This window comes from Taudactylus pleione, unplaced genomic scaffold, assembly GCF_031769625.1.
Source record: "Taudactylus pleione unplaced genomic scaffold, aTauple2 ptg000040l, whole genome shotgun sequence".
NCBI lineage: Eukaryota > Metazoa > Chordata > Amphibia > Anura > Myobatrachidae > Taudactylus > Taudactylus pleione.
Window position 1 is genome coordinate 15,848,930 of NW_028284442.1, and position 23,255 is coordinate 15,872,184.

Here is a 23,255-nt window from a genome sequence, read left to right on the forward strand (position 1 = left end):
ACTCGGATCGGCCTCGGATCGGGGGGGCTCGGGGGGTTCGGATTTCAGAAATCCGAACCCGCTCACCCCTACTAACTATATATATATATATATATATATATATATATACACACAGTATATATACATACATACAGCATATATATTCACAAGAAGGGTGCTGGGGGTGACACCAAAATAGCAGAGCTCCATTGCTCGAATGGTGTCACCGAACAGCACTGCATCGATGACATGTGTATGCGCATCCACACTGTGCTGGGAGAGGTAAGGGGTTTCCTAGCAGCTCCCGAAGCACTAGGCAAGCCCCCAACATGACAAGCATGAGGAAAACAGGACGTAACAAGCACCATAATATCCCCAAAATGGCACATAACAGGGGACGTGACCTTCCGTGTCAAGGCCACGCCCCCTATCACATGCTCACCTTTGGTACACACAAGGATTTGGTAAGTGTCACACTGGGTGTCACCACCCTGAGTAATGTTTACATAGGTGAGATAATGAATGTAACATGTAACCCATGTACTGTACCTAAAAAAAAATAATAAAAAAAAAGCTTAACTTAAAGCCTGCCACTAGATATCTTTATATTATCCTGGGCGATCTACAAGAATTCACAGCAAGGGACTCATCTGATTATTATAGCATTTCCATGTACTTCAAATGTAAATATTACTCACAGTAGGGTGATGATGTATTAAAATGTTTTTATTACATATAAAAACCGGTATAGCCTGTAGATGTACTGAAAAGATTGTCAGAAACACAATGAAAACAGTCTTTGATTAATGCAGATCTCAGAGTGCTAATGTAGCAGAGGCAGGTTGGAGATGATATGCGACGATGTGCCTGTAGTACTTGTGGCAGCCTGTAGATGAAGTGCAGTGTAGTGCCTACAGTGTAGGCACATAGACTACTGCATATCATCAGGTACAGATTGTAGACACTGGTGCAGGTAGGATGCCAGCTGATAGCTGCAAATGTGGATTGCAGCAGATTAAGAGCATACTGACAATGCAGGCAGCTGGAGATTTGTGCAATACAGCACATACTGATATAGAGTTAATACCAGTGTGCACTTGTGAATGCTGGACGCTGATGGTGTCCTGCTGCAAGTGCACCAGAATTCAGAACAGTGGAGACTGAAGCACTAGCAGAATGCACTTGATAACTGCAGATAACAGGGACAAAATACATTTCGTAATCGCAGGTAACAGGAACTGGACAGGAGCTGGAAGCCACTGCAACCAGGAGCCAGGATAGTGCCTATTGGTCAGACAGATTATATGAGCATGGCTGCAGGAATCTGGTAGGTCAATGTAGTCCACAGGAATAAATTTAAGATGGCGGCACCCATGCTCCGCCATAATGGGTACAACCAGAAGGGATTTTCCAGGCCCACATGGAGGTGCCAGCCTAGGTACCAGGAATGCCAGGTACAACCAGAACAGGCACAGATGGTGTTGCATTACACAGCCGGACCTAGTAACAAGGGCTAAGACCACGATGTGTGACAGTAATCCCCCTCTTATGAGTGGGCCATGGACACCTTGTGAGGTTTGGATGGAAACTCGGAATCTTTGGACCAGATTTGTACATCAGAGGACTGGATCCAGGACCTTTATTCTGGAACATAACCCTTCAAATCAACAAGATATGCCTGAAACAAAAGTACAGAAAATCTTTACCTCGTATTCTTCCCCATACTGGATTTGTACTTTTGGAGATCATTGCCTGGGTGTATAGAACTAATTCAGAATTGGAGATTTCAACAGTGAAAAATGGAAAGAATTGGGTTCCTGGAGATATGAAGGCAACTGTAACTTGTAAGAAACTGGACTAATAACCTGGTTGATGCTGAATGGCCCGATGAAGCGGGGATTGAATTTTTATAGATGGCACTCTGAGTTGTAAGTTGCAAGTAGAGAGCCAGACTCTGTTTCCCTGGCCATAAAATGGGAAATGCTCAACATCTTTTATCAGCATGTATTCTGTAACATTGGGACACTTTAACAAGGGAGGCTCGTACTTCATGCCAATTTTTGGCAAAGTGCCTGAGGAATGTTTTGGAAGCTGGAACAGAAGTTGTAGGTAAGGAGCAAATGCTGATGCCCCAGGATGCAGACTGTACACAATGTGAAATGGAGTTGTGGCAGAGTATACATATTAATGGATGTGTGCAAATTCAGCCCAAGGATGCTCGTCTGACCAATTATCGTAAGAGGAGGTAACATATAACTGATTGAAGCTTGGTTAATTCTTTCAGTCTGGTCGTTGGACTGTGGGTGGTATGCTGAAGAAAAATTGAGTTTGATCTGAAGAGCCTTGCACAATGATTGCTAGAATTTTGTAACAAACTGAACTCCACTATCTGATACAATTTCAACTGGACACCCATAAAGTCTGAATATTTATTTGGCAAACAATTGAGCAGTACTAAAACTGATGGAAGCCCATGGAGAGGAACGAAGTGTGCCATTTTTGAGAACCGATCCGCTGTGATCATATGGTGGTAATTTATTGGAAGCAGGTAAAAACCATTGAAATGGGAGTCCATGGAGTGCTTGGAACTAGCAGCTGCAAAAGTTGACCTGCTGGAGCTTGTCTAGAGATTATGTGGTGAGCACATTTAGAGCAGGCTGCAATGAACTGTTTTACATCCTGTGAAAGAGTGGGCCACCAGTAACCAACCCCTGCATGCCCTGGAAATCTTGAGCACACTGGAGCAACTGTTTGTGTATAGCCTCTGGAATTACAGTTTTCTCTTTAGGAGCAGCGAAGACTGGAATAGTAGCTGCAGTACATAAAGTATTGATGTTTCTTGTAGACTAAAGTACCTTTGTCTTCTATCATAGATCATGATAAAAGTCAGTTTTTCAATTCTTGGAACCTGGCTGGAATGTCACTTGGATGTCAATTGTTGAAAAGAACAAAGACCATCAAGCTTGATATAGATTCATACATTAAGTTGATTTGAGATAGAGTAAATTGTTATAGTTTGTGTAAATAGCAATTGGATCATGTGCATCTTCCAACAAATGTCTCCACTTTTCAAGTGCCAGTTTCATAGCAAGTAGTTCGCGTCTCCAATAGCATTGTTACATTTTGCAGGTATAAATTTTCAAGTGAAAAATCCACACGGATGCAACTGTCCATCTGGTGCCCTCTGGGAGAGAACTGTTCCAACTCCATAAGATGAGAGGTCCACCTCAAGAAAGAAGGGCATGGCAATGTCTGGTAGGTTGAGGACAGGAGCTGAAAAACAGGCTTTTTTAAACTGCTAGAAAACGATTTGGGCTTCTTCGGAGCACTTAACTGGATTGTCAACTTTCTTGGTAATGGTGGTGATTGGCGCAAACCCAGTGGAGTATCCCTGAATTAATTTTTGATAATAATTTGAGAAACCTGAGAATAGTTGAACAGCCTTTAAGGTGATAGGTTAAGGCCAATTGATGATGGCGTGGACTTTATCTGTGTCCATACGCAAGCTGGAAATGGAAATAATGTTCCCAAGGAAGGGAATTGTGTCCACCTCGACGACACATTTCTCAGATCTACATTACAATTTATTGTTTCCGAGTTATTGGAGAACCTCTCTGACTTGACCGTGGCGAGACTGGATGTCGGCAGAAAAGATGAGGATATTGTCCAAAAAAACTACAACAATGATTTAGAGTAGATCTTAGAAAATCTTGTTCTAAAAATTCTAAAATACAGCTGGGGCATTGCACAGATGGAACAGCTTTACTAAGTATTCGTATTTTCCATCTCAGGTATTAGAAGCCATTTTCCACTCATCACATTTATGAATTCTAATCAGACTCTGGAATCTAACTAGGCCCAAAGTGGTACACAATAATCTTGACATATGGTGGCTGAATTTATTATGGTTTTTATTTCTATAAATTGTAAACCTTTTATACGAGGGCTAAGACCCTGATGCATGACATGTTAAACATATAAATATAGACAACATAAAGTATGCAGAAACTGTTTATTTCCACATGATTTAAAAGGGACAAATAGCTTGACAAAAACACACCTTTATTTCTACTATATGGGTATACTGTACTACAATGCATATGTAAATGCTCTTATACCCTGACAGAACTTGAGCGGTTTTTCATTACCTTTACAAATTTACGATGAGGAAAAGCATTACTATGAAGATAAGCAGTGCCACAAACACTCATATATGTACTGTAGACTGAAATTTAAAATATAAGCAACATCAATGACAGATAGCTGTACCATACTTTCTGTAATGTCTAATGGAATTCTTAAAGTCATTCTTTTGTTCCAGTATTTTGTGAAATTAGACTTACTTAATAAGCTAAATATAATCTGATCTCAATATTGTGTATTGCTTAGTCAATTATGAGTTTTGACACCAAGTATGTGTAATGTTTTTTTAATGTAGAGTGATTATAGGAACTGGCTTGAATTGTATTAAAAATCAGCATGAGTGGGTGTATTGCTTCATTTGAATGCTAAATGGGAGCACAAATTGGGTTTTAAAATGCCAAACCAATTGAGATTGGTTATTTGACTCTTGGAAGCAATTGTCTGTTCCCTTGTAAACAGTACTTATTTCTGATTTGCAATGGATGAGCGAGTTCTTTGTGTTGGACTGTAAACATTTTTTCTTTTTTATTTAAGAGTTCTTTAAATGTATTTAAATTCTGCACCTCCTGTAGGTAGTCCTGCTGCTAGCTCATTTCTGGAACATTGATAAAGACACATACATTTACTGTAGGTACTGTATGTACAGAATTTCATTTCCTTAGAGCAATCCAAATACAGAATGTAATATCAGTTAATAATATATAATACATTAATAAGCAACAATTACTGTACCCTTAATAAATATATATATATTCCATAGACAAAAAACCTTACGGTTTCACATGTCCCATTAAGGCTGCTCAAACTTCAAAAAGCAATGAAATTATGATAATTAAGGCTGCCGCCTAATGGACATGTTCCTTGCGCAATACAGATATGATATGGCATCACACCTTGTGGTTAACGGCAGATTCAGCACTCTCACTGAATGAGATTGCTGTCACTCAAAAAACGGTGGAGCTGCTAATTCACAGAATTGTGTGCTCATTGGAATACACACATGCAGTCTATGCAACTGAGGTTTGAGTAGTTATGTGGCTCCCACATCCCACTCAGTGCCCACAATCTTCCCATTTGAGCACCAAAATAATCTCACTGGCTTCCAACATCCTACTCACTGCATACATTTATCTCATTTAGAATACATGTTCAGCTCTCTTATTTTGAAAAATATTATACTCTCTCTATGCATGTACACTTTCTTCCCCTATATGCCTCCATGCTGCTATATATTCCCCAATCCTTACTGCTGAGTGGTCTCCCAACTGTGACAGTCTGTGTTCCCTCATCCGCACCAATGTTTTTCCCCAGTCTCACCGCCCTGCATCCATGCCTTCTCCACAGCCACATTGCTGTCTTTCTTTCATCTGTGGCACTCTTTCTTTCTCCATCTGCACTACTCTGGTCCTCCAACCGTTCAACTCTGTTTCCCCCCACCACCCGCACCACTCTGTTTTCCTCCTCATCCACACCAATCTGTCTTCCCCAATCCCTACTGCTGTGTGGTCTCTGAACTATGGTAGTCTATGTTCTCTCATCTGCACCAATCTGTCTTTCTCTATCTGCACCGCCCTGCATCCATGCCACTCTGTTTCCTTCTGCACCACTGCCTTCCCCAAAGCCATGCCGCTGTCTTCCTTTCCACTGTGGCACTCTTTCTTCCATCATCTGCACCACTCTGTCCCCCCCAACTGTGCAACTCTGTCTCCTCCCCCCACCCGCACTACTCTGTCTTCCTACCCATCCACACTAATTTGTCTTCCCCAATCCCTACTGTTGTGTGTTCTCCTATTTGTGCTAGTCTGTATTCCCTTATCCACACCAATTTGTCTTTACCCATCTGCACTGCTCTGTCTTCCCATGTCCATGCCACTCTCTATCCTATCCATGTTGCTGTCCCCCCATCCGCACCACTGTTTTCAACCCATCTGCATTACTTTGGCTACCCCCCCTCTGTACTGCTTAACCGTCTGTCCTCAACACGCCTTTGTGTCTCACCAATCCACGCTGCTGTGTCTCCTCCCCCATCCATACCACTTTTATCTCATCTGCACAGCTCTATTTTCTGCTTTGACCTCAGTTGCATAGGCTGCATGTGTGTATTCCAATGAGCACACAATTCTGTGAATTAGCAGCTCCACCATTTTGTGAGTGACAGCAATCTCATTCTGAGAGAGTGCTGAATCAACAGTTAACCACAGGGTGTGAGGGCATACCATATCTGTATTGCGCAAGGAACACGTCCATTAAGGCGTCAGCCTTAATGATCGTAATTTCATTGCTTTTTGAAGTTTGAGTGGCAGAAAATCAATAGGTTTTGTGAATTTTCAGATCATGTCTAAGCAGCCTTAATGGGACATGTGAAACTGTAAGGTTTTTTGTCTATGGAATTTCATAGTTAATACATTTTAAAAAAGCTATCAGGGTTTGGATGAGCAAACCGGGCCACCTGCAGGGGAGAAGGGCAACAAAATGGTACACTAACGCAGGTGGAGATGGGGACAGCACACAGGAGGTTGGTTTGGGAGGTGCAGAGTGCAAGATGGCTGTAGGTGTGTGGGGTAGCGGCAGCAGCAGTGGTGCAGAGCAGTGGCAGCGGTGAAGTATTAAGGGGGCATCAGTGGGCGACAGAGGGCTCACTGGTAGTGCGTATGCACCTGAGAAAATCAAATCAATACTTCACAGATGCACGAATGCAGCAGTGAGATCCATCTATGCATCTGTTAAAAAATGAATGTGTAAAAAAAGAAAAAAAGGGCGTAGCCCCACCCCCAGAACACAACCAGCACCGGGCTTCGGAGCCCCATTACTGGTTGTGCTAAATACAGGGGACAAACGATGTAGGGGTCCCCTGTATGAATCAGAACCAGCACCAGGCTTTTCAGAACCTGTCCTGGTTGCCAAATATATGGGGGACAAATGACATAGGGGTCTCCCGTATTTTAGCGCAACCAGCACAGGGCTCTGAGCTGGTCCTGGTTCTGGAGATACAGATGGAAAAAATGCGTAGGGTCCCCCTGTATTTACCAGAACCAGCACCAGACTCCTACTAGCGGGGGGGGGTGATGTCACAGCCAGGGGAGCCCTTTCACCGGGCCCCCCAGCCACAGCATCAGCCCTGACCGCTAGTCTACCCAGGCCAGGGATCCATGGAGAGTTGGGGACCCCCCCCAATAAAGGGATCCCCCTCCTCAGGGCACCCCAGGCCCAGGTTGATAACCCGGGGCTATCCCCAGCACCCCTGGGTGGTAGGTGCTGGGTTGATTTGTGTTGTGTGGTGCATATGAATATATAAATATTGTCTTTTGCAGTAGTACGACAGGTTCCAGCAGGCATCCTCCACATACTGGCACTTGGAGAACCACAAGTACCAGCAGGCGGGCCACTTAGGGCCTGCTGGTACCTATAGTATTCCTGCAAAAGAAATATTAAAATAAAACAGACACCATTTTTTTAAATATTTTATTTAGTGGGACCTTCACCTCGGAGGCGGCAGCCTTAAGCTTTTTTACATGGCTGCCACTCCCCCAGGACTTCTATGGCATCTTCACCTGGAGGGCGATGGCCTTTAAGCTCTTTTTCCTAGCCGTCGCCCATCCAGGGCTTCCACGGCATCTTCTAACTTCTGTTTTTGGCAGCTCTTCTCTGCTGCCTCCCTGCCGCCGACTGACTGCAGGGCAACTCCCGCTGGCAGTATTTAAGCCAGCCGAGGGGGTGGGATGATGACATCGCGAGCTGTGATTGGCTTGCGGTGGCCATCTTTGAATTTCAAAAATGGCTCTGAGGCGAAATTTTTGAATAGGGCATGCTCAGTTCTCACCATTGAATTCAATGGTGAGAACCGCTCATTGGCTGAGAGGCAGAAGGCTCGCTTCTCTCATCCAATGAGCGCTCTGCACCAGGATTTCTGGACTGAAATCTCGCAGCGGAGCTGTCATTCGGATAGTAGTGACCTTGGAGGACACTACTAATGTCTGTGGGCTCGGGTAATTCGTGTTTTTTTTTTTTCTTGCCAAGACCCAGGATTTGACTACTTTGGAATGAAGAGGACAGATCGAGGCATAGGAGGAGGTGAGTATGAAATTTTTTATTACAGGTACACCATTGGATTACCTACTGGAGAAGAGGATAGATTGGCTTCAGGGATACATAGGTGAGTATGTGAGATAGTGTGTATGCATGTGGGAGTACATGTGTGTGTGTGTGTGTGTGTGTGCATGTATGTTTTAATAAAATTGTACTTTTCTATGGTGTGTGTGTTGTGTGTTCTTATAATATTGATTTTGTTGTGGAACTACAGCTACCAGCACACTCGTAATGTCCTGCATGCTGATACTTGTGGTTCTCCTTGTACCAGCATGCGGGGGAGGCTTGCTGGGAACTGTAGTTCCACAGCAAAAGACAATATTTTACATTTAATTGCACCACACTTTACATAATCAACCCGGCACCCACCACCCAGGGGTGCCAGGGTTAGCCCTGGGCTATTAGCCTGGGCCTGGGGTGCCCTGGAGAGGTCGACCCCTTTATTGTGGGGGTCCCCAACTCCCCAGGGATCCCTGGCCTGTGCTGACTTGTGGTCAGGGGTGATGCTACGGCTGGGGGGCCTGGTGAAAGGGCTCCCCTGGCTGTGGCATCACCCCCCCTGCTAGAAAGAGTCCGGTGCTGGTTCTGGGAAATACAGAGGGGGCCCTATGCATTTTTTTTAACCTGTATTTCCAGAACCAGGACCGGCTCAGAGCCCTGTTCTGGTTGCGCTAAATACAGAGGACCCCTACGACATTTGTCCCCCGTATTTTGGCAACCAGGAGAGGTTCTGAAAACCTGGTGCTGGTTGTGCTTCATATGGGGGAACCCTACGTCATTTGTCCCCTGTATTTAGCACAACCAATACCGGGGCTGGTTGGTTTTCTGGAGAGGGGGCCAGAAATGTATTTATTTTTTTACACTGTTTTTATCTTTAAACACAGAAGCCAAACGGGTCTCACTGATCTGTCCCTGCTTTTGTGTTTGTTTTTTTTAAACACAGATGCAGGTGCATTGGATCTTCCAGATTTGAGCCTGCATCTGTGTGCTGCTACCTCCCCCCAGATCCTAACCCCTGCACTACCACTGCCCGCACCGCTGCTGCTAATGCCCGCTACCGTCCCCATTTCCCAGCAGCAGCTAATGCCCGCTAACCCCTACCCCCTCTCCCTCGTATCCCGGCTGCATCAAACGCCAGCTTCCTGCACCCCCGGTCCCGGCCCCCGCTACCGCCCGCAAATGATGGCCATCTTGCTGCACCCAAGCAAAGCTATAGTTATTACACCTGCTGGAGGCTCCTACTGCTGCTGCGCAATAAGTTGAAAAGTCCTATCTCTACAATGGCACATTCTTGAGGTAATAGTTTAAAAACTGTAACTCTCTAATTTACCAGAACCCCAAAAGCACGTACCCTGGCACAATAGCTACCCAATAAAGCAAACCCCAAGTCTAAATTCCACCCCTAGTTATGCCTTCCCAAAAACCCCTCATAGACTATAGCAGAAAAGGGTTCCTAATTGAGAGTGTCAGAAAAAAGTGGCAGTTGGAGCTTTAGATTACTCCCATGTCCTCATTTTTTTATGCTTTTGCCCTGAAATTTATCATGCAGCAGTGTGCAACAGTTCTACCCGCCCCTACCAAATTTCAACTCAGTACCTCCTATAGCTTTTGAGGTGTAGCCCCTTAAACATCCTGCCCCCCCTTCAAAATTCTCTATGGAGAATTCCTTTTTTGTAGATACAGCCTTAATATAAGGGCATGACTGTGCCCTTTTAATATAAAACACATATATATAAATATATATATATATATATATATATATATATATATATATAGTGATAGAAGCACTGGAGAAGTCTGGGATGGCATATACGTGTGTCCCAGATTCCTATCATATGTGTTTTAAAAACCTCAGGAGAAGTCTGTTATACCAAACAGACCAGAAGTGTCAGCTTTTGGTAAAAGCTGGATACAGGGTCCTAGGGGTGTAGATGTGAGAAGAGAAGGGAGGGCTCCATTCACAGGCCATTTCAGGTGTTGGGCCTTTCAGTCTGAGAGCAGGCTGATTAGTAGTTGCACCTGCAAGTGGTTCATATAGCTGCATTAAGGTTTTGGTTGAGTGTCTCATATACTCTGGGAGAATTGACACTGAGGTTTGTTCAGAGACACTGATATTTGAAAGTGCTGTGTTTGTGGAAAGGCAGTAGGCCCTGCCACTTGTAGGCTGGGAATAACCTGTCTAGTTAGTGCCCAGACGGGCTAGGATTTATTTTTATGTTTTGTTTATTTTGTTGTTTATATTGCACAATAATACTGATTCCGATCAACTTGCACGAAAACCCTGGACTGGTGTGCTGTTTCCTGGTTGCTGTGTGTAAGGAGGTGTCCATCTACCCCAGGAGAGGGACCCCCTACCCCGACTACATCACAAGTGGTGGAGAATGCGGGCAGACACACAGAAAACTTCAGCAAGTGGAAAAAGTTTTGCATTGAAAATTTAAAGAGACAGACACCAATTTGTTGTTTGGATGACAACCTGTGTTTTATGGAATCCATATAGGTGGCGTCGGTAAATGCTTAGAGAAGCGAGATTCCGCTTCCAACCTATACCTAAAGACAACATGGAGGACATTGTTAAGGCCTTGCTCCAAGCTAACAAAGCTCAGCAAGAAGCTACCAGAGCTCAGAAGGAAACTAACAAAACTCAGCAGGAAGCTAACAAAATTCAGGAAGTCACCATGGAGAAAACCCACCAGGCCTTAAGAGAGGTGGTACAACAGCTAGTAGTCCGGTCTGAAGATGCTTCCTGCTCTTCCAACTCACACTCACACCATACGGGCCAGTCACTTTCTGCAAAAGATGACAAAGAATGATGATGTGGAAGCGGCCTTTGAAAGAACCGCGGAAAGATAGAATTGGCCTAATGATCAGTGGGAAAGTCTTGTGACACCCTTCCTGTTTGGAGAACCACAGAAAGCATACTATGACTTGTGCCTGGCTGATGTGAAAGGCTATGTTAAATTGAAACAGGAAATCTTAACTCGATTGGGAGGCACAGTATTTGTTCGCGCCCAATGAGTCCACCACTGGGAGTTCCAAACAGAAAAGCCTCCACGCTCGCAAATGCATGACCTCGTCCATCTTACCACAAAATGGCTGCAGACTCTAACAGGACAGCATATTGTGGAAAGGGTCGTTATGGATCAATATCTGAGGTCTCTACCTGCAACTCTGCACAAGTGGATGAGTCATGCAGACCCTAAAACAGCAGACCAATATTTGAACTGGTAGAGAGGCATGTGGAGGCTGAGGAACTGTTGAGTGTGCCCCATTGAGCCCCGATTCTGCAATGGCAATCTCCCGTGATCACTGGTAAGATTGTTCCAGGGGAGAAGGGCTCTGGGTGATGGAATGTACTTAAGACTGTGGGTTTGAAACCTAGAGATAGGCCAGCCAGGCCAGGAAAGTTCCTACCCCGTAATAGACTTGATAATAGTATGATTCAATGTTTCCAAAGTGGTGGTTTGGGCCATATTGCTGCTAATTGTTCACTCATCTCTGAACCTATGCAATGTGATACTGCTTACGTCAATCGCAGAATGTCTTTCTTTGCACAGCCAGCCTGTACTGCTGACCGACAGGCTGAGACAGATAAGCAAATGTGTGTAGTTACTGTAGAAGGCAACCGAGTAGAGGCTGTTAGATTCTGGTAGCCTAGTTACACTTGTGAAAGCTGAACTGGTGAACCCCTTGAAGCGCAAGGGAAAAACTGTTGGTGTAACCTGCATACGTGGGGTTACTCGCTATTATGTTACTGCAGAGGTGAACATAGAAACACAATGTGGTTCCGCGATAGTCTCTGTGGGTTTGTTGCATGGCTTAATGTATGATGCAATACTGGGGAGAGACTTTGCTAACTTCTGGAAGTTGTGGGAAAGCCGATTTGTTATAGAAGTAAATAACACCGACCCATTTGAGAAGGTTACTGATGCAGTAGCAGAGGGAGTTTCTTCAGAGTCTGAGGTGTTCACCTTTTCTAGCATGATTGGTGAACCAGAGAATGCTGAGAATGATGGTGGCTCACCAAGTGATGTGCCTCCTTCTGAGATGGGAAGTGTTATGGAGCCAGTTGATCATCTGCCTGATCTTGAAGTCAGAAAAGAGATCTTTGCCTTGGAGCAGTTAAATGACCCTACTCTGGTAAAAGCCAGGGAAAATGTAAAAGTGATTGATGATAAATCCGTAGACCCTGATAGTCCATTGTCATATCCTCACATGGCAGTACACCAGGATTTTTTGTATCAGGTGACTAAGAAAGGGGAAGATGTTGTGGAACAATTAATAGTTCCAAAGGCATATAGAAGAACCATGTTAGACCTGGCTCATGGTCACATAACTGCAGGTCACCTAGGGTTAGAATAAACCACTGAGCGAATTTTACAGAGATATTTCTGGCCTGGGGTCTATAAAGAGGTTTCTGACTATTGTGCATCCTGTCCTGAATGTCAATATCATGCTCCAAGGCCGCATTTTAAAAGTCCACTTGTCCCATTACCCATTATTGAGGTTCCATTTGAAAGAATAGCAATGGATTTGGTTGGACCCTTAATAAACTCTGCCCGGGCCATCAATATATTCTGGTGATAATGGATTACGTTACCAGGTACCCAGAAGCGATACCATTGTGCAATACATCAACAAAGACCATTGCTAGAGAATTAGTCCATTAGTTCCCCAATCCTCCACCGGGTTTTCACCTTTCGATTTGTTGTACGGGAGACACCCAAAGGGATTACTAGACATTGCCAAAGAGACATAGGAGGGGCAGTCCAGTCCGTATAAAACTGTTATTGAGAATGTTTCCCAAATGCAGGAAAGAATTGCTGCTGTGGTGCCGATAGTGAGAGAGCACTTGGAACGGGCCCAACAGGCACAGCAGAGGGTGTACAACCGCAATGCTCAGTTATGAGTCTTTGCTCCTGGGGACAGAGTGTTGGTGTTGGTCCCCACAGTAGAAAATAAACTTCTGGCTAAGTGGCAAGGACCCTTTCAAATTCTAGAAAAAGTGGGGGAGGTTAATTATAAAGTTTACCATATAAATCTTATAAAACCTCAGAAGGATAGAGCAGCTCCCAGCCCCTCCAGTAAATCCAGCGCCCATGGTTCCTGAAGTGACAGTAGCTAAAACCCTGTCCGCAGTTCAACAGCAGGAAGTTAAGGAATTTCTTATCAGAAATAGGGTTTTGTTTTCAGATATACCAGGGAAAACCACAGTCATTAAACATGAGATAATCACTGACCCAGGGGTTAAGATTAACCTAAAGCCCTATCATTTACCAGAAGCCAAAAGAGAATCAGTATCTAAAGAAATTAAAAAAATGTTGGAATTGGGTGTAATTGAAGAATCACATAGTGAGTGGTCAAGTCCCAATTGTACTTATTCCAAAGCCTGATGGGAGTCTGCGTTTCTGCAATGATTTCCGAAAATTGAACAGTGTGTCAAAATTTGATGTCTACCCAATGCCTAGGGTGGATGGACTAATTGAAAGACTAGGAACAGCCAGGTATTTAACCACTCTAGACTTAACCAAAGGGTATTGGCAAGTGGCATTAACTGAGAATGCCAAAGAAAAGACAGCTTTTTCTGCACCAGAAGTGTTGTTCCAATACAAGATGTTGTCCTTTGGGTTACATGGGGCACTGGCTACCTTTCAAAGGATGATGGACAGAATCTAAGGCCCCATAGACAGTATGCTATGGCTTATCTAGATGATGTGGTCATTCATAGTCCTGTTTGGCAGTCTCACTTGCCCAGAGTACTAGCAGTGTTGGACTATAAGGCAGGATTGACAGCCAACCCAAAAAAATGTTGCCTAGGGATGGAAGAAGTAAAGTATCTTGGATACACCATTGGCAGAGGTTTGATAAAGCTACAGCTTAATAAAATTGAGGCAATACAAAACTGGCCATGACCCCTGAATAAGAAGCAGGTGAGAACCTTCTTAGGGATTACTGGGTAATATAGGAGATTTATGCCCAATTTTGCCACCACTGCAGTCCCACTGACTGACCTTACCAAAGCCAAACAGAAAGTCATGGTTAAATGGAGTCCTGAAGCAGAGAAGGCTTTTCAAGAGTTAAAAATTGCATTGTGTACCCAACAAGTTCTGATGACCACTGATTTTGACAGGGAGTTTGTTGTGCAAACTGATGCAAAAGATGTAGGTATAGGAGTGATCCTGTCCCAGAGCAAATAAGGTGAAGAACACGCTATTTGTTACTTAAGCAGGAAATTGAATGTACATGAGAGAAACTATGCTACGGTTGAGAAAGAAGCGTTGGCCATAAAGTGGGCATTAGAAACTCTCAGGTACTACTCGGTGGGAAGGAAGTTCAGGCTGATCACTGACCATGCCCCTTTGAAATGGATGTCAGAGAACAAAGAGAGCAATGGGAGAATAACAAGGTGGTTCTTGGCATTGCAAAACTTTGTTTACAATCGAACACAGGCTAGGAAGCCAGCTGGCCACTGTAGACGCTTTGTCGCGTGTTTATTGTTTGGGGGTTGCAGTTGTTCTGCCCCACAGGTCGAAACAAAGGAGGGGGATATGTGATAGAAGCACTGGAGAAGTCTGGGATGACATATATATGTGCCCGAGATTCCTATCTTATGTGTTTTTAAAACCCCAGGAAAAGTCTGTTATGCCAAACAGACCAGAAGTGTCAGCTTTTGGTAAAAGCCGGATAATGGGTCCTAGGGGTGTGGATGTGAGAAGAGAAGGGAGGGCTCCATCCACAGGCCATTTCAGGTGTTGGGCCTTTCAGTCTGAGAGCAGGCTGATTAGTAGCTGCACCTGCAAGTGGTTCATATAGCTGTGTTAAAGTTTTTTTTGAGTGTCTCACATACCCTGGGAGAACAGACACTGAGGTTTATTCAGAGGCACTCTGATATTTGAAAGTGCTGTGTTTGTGGTAAGGCAGTAGGCCCTGCCACTTGTAGAGAGGGAATAACCTGTCTAGTCAGTGCCCAGATGGGCTAGGATTTATTTTTATATTTTGTTTATTTTGTTGTTTATATTGCACAATAAAACTGGTTTCTGAGCAGCTTGCATGAAAACCCTGGACTGGTGTGATGTTTCCTGGCTGCTGCAGGTAATTTTATACAATATTTTGAATAATTTTGTGCATCAAGAAAGTTTGTGTACATACATGAAATTCACTTATGTTTCATATACACCTTATACACTTAGCCTGAAGGTTATTTTATACTGTATTTTAATAATTTGTGCTTTAAACAAAGTGTGTGTACATAGAAGCATCAGAAAGCAAAGTTTTCACTTTCTCAGTCATGCTAAAAATATTCCGTATTTCGTAATATTTGGATATGGGAGACTCAACCTGTGTGTATGTGTGTGTGTGTATATATATATATATAATATATATATAATATTAGGAATGAGCGGGTTTGGGTTTATGAAATCCGAGCCCCCCCCCATCCGAGCCGGGAACAGAGTCCGGCTCGGGTTTTCCCATATGATCTGAAATCGAGGCAAAACGTCATCAACCTGCTGTGGGATCTCGCGGGTTTTGGATTCTATAAAAGCTCCCCGCCTCCGCGCCATTTTTCACTCCGGCTGTGGACAGTGAAGAGGGAGGGTGGGAGTTAGGGCTGACTGGGCTGTGTTGTGCTGCTGTTGTCCATAGTGGCTGGCTGGGCTGTGTTGTGCTGCTGTTGTCAATAGGGGCTGGCTGGGCTGTGTTGTGCAGTCAGTTGTCCATAAGGGCTGTGTCCACTCCAAAGTTCACAGGGGCTGGCTGGGCTGTGTTGTACAGTGTCCCATAAAGGCAGTAGTGTTGTCCAGGGGGTGATCTGTCCATCAGGGGTGCTCCCCCCAAGTGCAAAACAAACAATTATTTTTTTCAGTGTTTGTAAATTGTGTGCTCAGTAGCCTTACGTGCATCAACAAAGTAGCACTACCAAGCGTGCGCCTGTGTCATAAGTCAAGGGCCGGCTGGCTCGTCTGTTGAAGGGTGGTGTAACCCCCAAAGAGCGCTCGAAAAAAAAATATTTTTTTTTTCTGTGTTTGTGACTTGTGTGCAGTGTCCCATAAAGGCTGCTATAGTGTTGTCCAGGGGGAGCTCTGTCCATCAAAGGTGCTCTCCCCAAGTGCAAAAAAAACAATAGATTTTTTTTCTGTTTGTGTGTGCTGTAGCGACAAGCGTGCATCAACAAAGTAGTAGCGCCAAGCGTGCGTCTGTGTCATAAATCAAGGGCTGACTGGCTCGTCTGTTGAAGCGTGGTGTAACCCCCAAAGTGCGTTCCAAAAAAAATAAAAAAATATTTTTCTGTGTTTGTGACTTGTGTGTGCTGTAGCCGCATGTGCATCAACAAAGTAGCGCCATATGCATATGTTACTGTCACCATTGACAGAATAGTGGAGGATTACATCGGTGACAGCATCCAAGTAGGCATGTCAGACAGTCCGTACCTGTACTGGAAGGAAAAGAGGAAATTTGGAGGCCCCTGTACAAACTGGCTCTATTTTAACTAAGTTGCTCCCCCTCCAGTGTGTACTCCGAAAGAGTGTTTAGTGCAGCCGGGAACCTTGACAGCGAAAGGCGTAGGAGGTTGCTTCCACAAAATGTGGAGAAGATGATGTTCATCAAAATGAATTATCAATTCTTCAAGGGAGACCAGCCTCCAGAAAGTACATAGGGACCTGTGGTGGTGGATTCCAGCGGGGACAAATTAATACTCTGTGAGGATGAGGATGTACACAACACTGAAGAGGGTGAGGAATCGGAGGATGAGGACGACATCTTGCTTCCGTAGAGCCAGTTTGTGCAGGGACAGATTAATTGCCAGCTTGTTTTGTGGGGGCCCAAACAAACCAATAATTTCAGCCACAGTCATGTGGCAGACCCTGGCCCTGAAATGATAGGTTTGTGAAAGTGTGCATGTCCTCTTTATACAACATAACAGTGGGTGGGAGGGCCCAAGGACAATTCCATCTTGCACCTCTTTTTTTTCTTTGCATTATGTACTGTTTGGGGCCTAGTTTTTCAAACTGCCATCCTGTCTGCCACTGCAGTGTCACTCCTAGATGAGCCACGTGTTTGTGCCGCCCACTTGTGTCGCTTAGCATAGTCATCCAGCTACCTCAGTGCAACCTTTTGGCCTAAAAACAATATTGTGAGGTGTTCAGAAAAGACTGGAAATTAATGTTATTGAGGTTAATAATAGCATAGTAACAGAAAAACACACAAATTCTGTGATTTTAGATGTTTTTATGCTTTTTTCCCCAAAAAATACAGATCCAAAACACAAAACCCAGAACCCAAATCACGGAAGGGTGGATTTGGCAAAACCAATCCAGATGAAGAAAGATCCAGATCCAAAACCAAAACACACAAAAAGTGGCCGGTGCACCCCCTAATATATATATATATATATATATATATTATATATATATATATATATATATATGACAGAAAAGACTGGCGGCAGTCAGCGTCTATGTGAAAGTATACTTCTTTATTCCAACAGCGTTTTGGGCCAGTGCCCATTATCAAGGATATACAGAGAGTGATCACAACACTTACAAATATACCCAACAATCAAGAACGGGATGTTACTCACCTGAGCCGCGCGGTCCACCGACACCCACCAGTCCAACGTCCCACGTGTGCTGAGGTGCTTCTTAGTGACGTCATCTACCGTGCCGCTCAGGTGACCTCCATCGCGCTCTCCCCTTTCATTGCCTTAGCAAAACATTAGTATTGTTGATATACCATTCATCACACATAAAAAAATTACTGCATTTGACAATTATATGTCATCTCTGCATTCTCTTTCTGGCGGTACCAAGGGAAACTACTCATTTTCAGGTAAACTTTTATATTTTTGCCCATCCACTGTGTACACAAACGCAGCAGCTGCTACATTAGTGTACAACTCCAAATCAGGCCCTATATCCTGATTAATAGATTCTATTTATTTTATAAAAGTGGGGGAAGCAGTATGGCAAATTCAATTATTTTAACAAATAAATATGTAAAAAAAAAAATCATATATTTAACGTATTTTTTTGCATCAAAGTACATTTATTTTAGTTATATATACAGTACACAATGTAAAAAAAATGTTTACTTACTAAATGGGATCCTTTCATCTTTTTTTTTATTTTATCCTTTGCAGCAAAGACAGTGTTGTTGTTTCCTTCTAATGTTTTCTTATGTGCAGTCTTAAGCCTTTAGAATACATTTCCATGTAATACTCACAACAAATAAATCACAGCTTGCAGAACTATGAACTAGATATGCCAATTCCTTGATAATACTGACTTCACAAATACATTCATATCCAAAATTAAACAGAACACATTAATTAGCAGTACACATTGGGCGAGCTGTAAGAAGAGGTTGTAAGTGCCAAATACACTATAACCAGCACTATTTCACACTTACGTTGAAGCAGATCCCTTTTCTCTACATTATCTGCAAACATCTAATGGAAATCATTCAGGTGTTATTAAATAGTGATAAGCGCACTTTTGTTGCTTATCGTTTTTTCACATAACAGCAGGATTAACTACTGGTATGTGTACTCATTCTGTGGAATCTGAACCACTCCGAACATAGGGGATCCGAGTCCACCCGAGCCTCGGTTCGGGTGTTCCCGTCTGTCTCGGATCCCACTTCGAGGCCGAACGTCATCCTCCCGACCTCTGATTCTTGCAAGATTTGGTTCTTTATAAGGCACCACAACAGGGACTCTGCATCATTTCTTACTCGGCATGCATGCTGCACACTGCTCTGCAATAAGATGGCTGTGTCCAGACTCTAGACTAGTGGCTGTGCTGTTAAGTGACTGTAGGGGGCAAACTGCACGCTGATGTATGCTGCACTACTCTGCTAATTAAAGTGGCTGTAGTAGCCTGTGTCCAGACTCCAGACTCACAACAAGTGGCTGTGCTGTTAAGTGACTGTGTATAGGATTCACACTGCATGCTGATGTATGTTGTGCTACCCTGCTAATTGAAGTGGCTGTAGTAGCCTGTGTCCGACTCCAGACTCACAAGTGGCTGTGCAGTTAAGTGACTGGGTATAGGGGGCACACTGCACAGCAAGCTGATGTATGCTGTGCTACTCTGCTGATTAAAGTGGTTGTGTCCAGACTCACAAGTGGCTGTGTGTACAAGGCATGCTGGTGTATGCTGCGCTGTACTCATGCCCATATGCTCCAGTGTAAAAAAAAAAAGTAAAATAATATTAAAAAAAAAAAAGAAAATTAATAAAAGTTTAAAAAAACTGTTTTTTGTGCTGGATCCCACTGTGTACTGTATACAAGCACTGTGACTCCTTGGGCCCTCTGTGTATACAAGTACCGTGACTCCTTGGGCCTTAGCCCTCAGTGTTTACAAGCCCTGTGACTCCTTGGGCCTTAGCCCCATGTGTATACAAGCACCGTGACACCTTGGGACTTAGCCCTCTGTGTATAAAAGCACCATGACTCCTTGGGCCTTCGCCCTCAGTGTATACTAGCACTGTGACTCTTTGGCCCCTGTGTATACAAGCATCGTGACTTCTTGGGCCATAGCCCTCTGTGTATACAAGCACTGTGACTCCTTGGGCCATAGCCCTCTGTGTATACAAGCACTGTGACCCTTTGGGCTGTACTCCTCTGTGTATACAAGTACTGTGACTCTGCTGGCCATACCCCACTGGGTGGCCCAAGGACAATTCCATCTTGCACTACCTTTCATTTCTGCCACTGCTGTGTGGCAATGTTTCATAGATGTGCTTTAAACTGTGGTGTCTGTGCCACTGCTCTGTTGCTTAGTAACCAGCCAGCTCACTGCAGCCTTTGGCCAATAATCATGAAAACAATATTGCGAGCTGTGAGGTGGTCTAAATTGATTGTAAATGACTGGAAATTAATGTTATTGAGGTTAATAATACTCCAGGAATAAAAAAAATTATGTGATTTTAGCTTTTTTTTGTACATTTTTGTAAAAAACTCCAAATCCAAAACCAGTCACGGCAGTTTGGCAAATCTAAATCCAAATCCAAAGCTGGATGATGAATCATAGCCAAATCCAAATCCATCAAAAATGGTCCGGTGCACATCCCTAATATAATATGGTCAATAGTTCAGTGCAGTTTAAATTTGATTTTAATGTTAACTTCACTATGTGGATGCGAAAAAACGATGGTCCAACCAACATAGCTCTGTAGGTATCTCTGAAACAGACAGGTTTCTGTTTTTTTTTTCTAGCCAGTTGTCCACAGTAGTGCTCAGATGTAACATGGGGCACATTAACAGTTGCATTAGATTAGCTCTTCTGTGATATGCCATCTCTAGTGGCTTTAAGGGTTTGGTGCAAAATGCAGGATCTGTGCTTACAACTGGCCAGCACTTTTTAAAGGATTTTTGTAAAGCGTGTCAGAATTTATCATATCATGTGGTAAAGATCAATCTCTGACCTTTATCCTTTTTGGGGATCACTTTAATACTGTGAGTGCGGCACTCACTGAACCCTTGTGTGCACCGGAGGCATGTACGTCCGTGAGGCCATGCCTCCTGTTGTGCCATTTTGGGGGCGTGACCGTGCATCATGCCTCCATCCTCGTCATTCTGGGGGCTTGCTCAGTGTTCCAGGAGCTGCTGAGAAGGTTATTGGTGGTCTATATTATCCAGTCATACTGCTATGTAGACCTGGAGACAAGCAACTGTGTGAGTGTAGAAAGGGAATTTATGTTTTTGGTTGCATGGTGCTTTCCCTGGGGGGACCAACCAATGATTTTGGCAGCGATCGTGTAGTTATGAAGAGTGTAGGTCGAGTTGAGGCCCCCTAAGCAAAGTTGGATTAAGCCTTTGGTGGTCCCAAAGCACTTAAGACATATAAGACAGGTGGTCACTAAAGTCTAAAATATATATCCAGAGGGGTCCTCGCACATCTTTGATGCAGCTGTGCCAAACAGCCCCCCTCAGTGCGCCAAGTCCCATGCGACTCTGTTGAATCTGAATCAGCATACAAAGTGCTATGATGTAGCGGGTTCAACTTTTTAACTACATTAAGTTCTGTATACAGACTCAGTCGCACACAGATATATAAGTGTTGCATATCAAATTAATCAGCACAGTCTCCTGGTGCATTGCATTGCAACTAAGATGCATTTTCAGCAAAAAAAGATGACAGATGGACCTACCGATCGCCTGTACACATACTACACATGCAGGGTCCTGGCAGTGAGTGACAGTTCAAATGGCCAGGAAATTTAAATGCCCGCCCAGTTGCGACATCAGGATTGACAATTGGTAAGTGTATATACAGATCAGTGGTCGGTGGGTATGCTCCGGCACCAGGGCCAACTAGGGTGGTGCGGCCGGTGTGCCCGCACGTAGTGCACATGCCCTGTGGACGAAACCAGCCACCTTCACCCTCGATCAACCCCACTAGCTTGCCTCTCATCTACCACCTGGTGAAATGTATAATAGTAGCAGTGTCCTCAGCTCCTTCTCTGTCGGGCGTAACGCTATTAATACACATTAAAGCGGGCAAAGTAGTATAACAAGATAGCTAAAGTTTAGTCACAATAATCCACAAACTGTAGGTGAAGTATAGATTATACATTTTGTGTGCTTTGTAATTATCCAACCAGGACAAAAAATAAATCTATTAAATATTGCAGCATGTAAATTCACTGGAAAATACATACAGTGTTATGGAGTGGAAAATAACTAAAGATGTGCAGTGAGATTTCAAACCAGCCAGGAAAACCGGCATTTGATAAATATTATTATTATTATTATTTATTACCAGTTATTTATATAGCGCATTCATATTCTGCAGCGCTGTACAGAGAATATTCGTCCATTCACATCCGTCCCTGCCCAAGTGGAGCTTACACTCTATATTGAAATATGTGATTGGCCCTTTCCAATATGCGCACTATACAGCAGGCAGCCGAAGGGTAAGTGTCTATAGGATGTTACCCTCACCCACAGAAATTGATAAGTAAAAAATGAATAAAGACACTCTCCCCTCTGCGCCACACAACAATGGGTCAGACAAAATGACAACTTATCTTAATAATGTAATTCCTTTTAGGTGAAGTTTCTGGAGTTAGGTCGATTACAGCAAATTTGTCTGAATTCATAGACTATTACTTACAGCCTTTGCTTAAGAAAAATAGATCTCATCTTAAAGATACGAGGGACAATCTGAATGTATTAAAGGATATAAAATGGAGTGAAGATTATTTCTTGATAATGACAGATGTTAATTCACTTTATACTATAATAAATCATGATATTATGATAGAGGCTGTGATCTCCTTTTTAGAGGACAGTGAGTATAATTCTGAATTATGTGATTTTTTGGTTAAGGGGATAGATTTTATCCTACGGAACAATTACTTCCATTTCAAGGATCAATTTTACATGCAGAAGATGGGAATGGCCATGGGTACCAGGTTCGCCCCAAGTTATGCCAACATGTTTATGGGGATATGGGAGACCCAGCATGTGTGGCTTAACAAACAATTTGGGCCGAGCCTGGTATCCTGGTCTAGATATATCGATGATATCCTATTTATATGGAAGGGAAGTAGGGAATCCATGTCCCTTTTTGTGATTATTTAAATAATAATACATATAATATCAAATTGACATTTGACGTGAGTGATACAAGTGTGAATTTTTTGGATTTGAATATTTACGTGGAGGAAGGAGTCCTTAAGATTCGTAATTTCACGAAACCCACTGATTCAGGTTCATATATTCATGTCACCAGTTGTCATCATAACAACTGGTTGGACTCGATACCGGGGGGTCAATTACAAAGACTGAAGAGAAACTGTACGGATAATGATGTGTATGAGGAACAGGCTGAAATAATGATCAGTAAATTTAGACAAAGTGGCTATGAATACAAATGTATTAATAGAGCAAGAGAAAAATGTAAAAAATTAGAGAGGGGTAACCTTTTGGCTTTGAAAGAAAACAATGAAGGAAGAAATAAGGACTTCTCTTTGGCTTTTATATCAGGATATAATGTTCAGTTTAAACAAATAGAAAGGATATTTAAAACTCATTGGTCGAT